Source organism: Eschscholzia californica, unplaced genomic scaffold (assembly GCF_041429995.1).
Source record: "Eschscholzia californica isolate CP2 unplaced genomic scaffold, dmEscCali1.0.p SCAF_3, whole genome shotgun sequence".
NCBI lineage: Eukaryota > Viridiplantae > Streptophyta > Magnoliopsida > Ranunculales > Papaveraceae > Eschscholzia > Eschscholzia californica.
The window spans coordinates 51,321,053-51,322,947 of NW_028238420.1; the positions used below are offsets into that span (position 1 = coordinate 51,321,053).

A 1,895-nucleotide genomic window follows, 5' to 3' on the forward strand; every position below is an offset into this window, starting at 1 on the left:
CTAGAGTTAACTTTTAAACGCACGCAGCACGCTTATGTTGGTACTTATCTCTCTCTCTCTCTAAAACTCTGCTCGATCCACAACTAGTTTTTTTTCTCTCGCTCTCTCTCTCTCTCTCTCTCTCTCTCTCTCTAGGAGAAGTAAAAGAAGTTGATTCATAATCATCAATGGATTCTCTGACTCTTTTATGCACCGGCGGTCTTCTAGTCGCCGGAGGAATATATTGGTTCGTTTGCATTCTCGGAGCAGCCGAACGTAAAGGCAAAAGCGCTATAGATCTATCCGGCGGTTCAATTTCTAGAGAGAAAGTTGAAGACAAATACAAACAGTACTGGTCATTCTTTCGTCGCCCTAAAGAGATCGAAACTGCTGATAAAGTACCAGCTTTCGTTGATACTTTTTATAATCTTGTAACTGATATTTACGAATGGGGTTGGGGACAATCTTTCCATTTCTCACCATCAATACCTGGTAAATCTCATAAAGATGCAACTCGTATTCATGAAGAAATGGCTGTAGATCTATTAAATGTTAAAAAAGGAGATCAAATCTTAGATGTTGGTTGTGGTGTTGGTGGTCCGATGAGAGCAATCGCTTCTCATTCTAAAACAAATGTCATCGGAATCACCATTAATGAGTATCAAGTTAAAAGAGCTCAGATTCATAATAAAAAAGCAGGGTTAGATTCACTCTGTCAAGTTATTTGTGGTAATTTTCTTGAAATGCCATTTCCTGATAATTCATTTGATGGTGCTTATTCAATTGAAGCAACTTGTCATGCACCTAAACTTGAACAAGTTTATTCTGAAATTTTTAGGGTTTTAAAACCTGGATCTTTATATGTATCTTATGAATGGGTAACAACTGATAAATTTGATGGTAATAATCAAGAACATGTTGAGATTATACAAGGTATTGAAAGAGGTGACGCTTTACCTGGATTAAGAAATTATGATGAGATCTCAGAAATAGCTAAAAAAGTTGGATTTGAAGTTGTGAATGAGAAAGATCTAGCTAAACCACCAGCAAATCCATGGTGGTCAAGATTGAAGATGGGTAGAATAGCTTATTGGAGGAATCATTTGGTAGTTAAAGTTTTAACATGGTTAGGTATAGCTCCTAAAGGAGTTGTTGATGTTCATGAGATGTTGTTTGTTACTGCTGATTACTTGACTAGAGGTGGTGAAACTGGAATTTTCACACCAATGCATATGATCCTTTGTAGAAAACCAGAATGAATGATTCTTCCTTCTTTCCTAGAGAGAGAAACAACAACAACAATAAGAACAAGAAGAAAAATGATAACAATCTTCAATCTAGGAAGGTACCCCCACTATCTTCATTCCTTTACTAATGTGTTGTTTTTCTTCTATTTAGGAGTATCTAAGATCTCTCTTGTTGGTAGACTATTGTAGTTGGGTTCTTTGTTTATGGTGGTGGAGGAGGAGGAGGAGGAGGAGGAAGAGGAGGAAACTAGATATGGGTTAGGGCTTAATTTTTTGTTTGGTTTGGTGTTTAATTTTATTACTATTAATTTAGGTATTTCTGTATCTCTGTTATCATGATCTCAAGTTGGATTAGTAAAAGGGGAGAAAATCTACAAATCTTTTCTATTCTATCTCAAATGATCTCTCTTACTACAATGTTGAATTAGGGCACATTGTGCTCATATTTTTATAATTTGATATGTTCCATTTTTCCATCCTTAATGATATTATTAAAGAAGAGTTAGGGCACATTGTGCTCATATTTGAGCCAGTTCTTGGTTCTTGTGGAACCTCTCTAATGCTCAAGTATAGAAAACCTAGGGAAATACTCAGAAAACACATTTAAGCCAGGATATGAGCAATAAAATGAACTGAAATTTTCAGCAATATTTCTTGGGACTGGATGGA

General features: G+C 35.8%; 1 pseudogene across 1 annotated transcript; it reads left to right on the forward strand.

The window, feature by feature from the left end:
* LOC147551563 (24-methylenesterol C-methyltransferase 2 pseudogene) lies at positions 1–1,625 on the forward strand (annotated as a pseudogene). Its single transcript, XR_015238125.1, has one exon. The product of XR_015238125.1 is annotated as a 24-methylenesterol C-methyltransferase 2 pseudogene (transcript).
* The last annotated feature ends 270 nt before the right edge of the window (positions 1,626–1,895 follow it).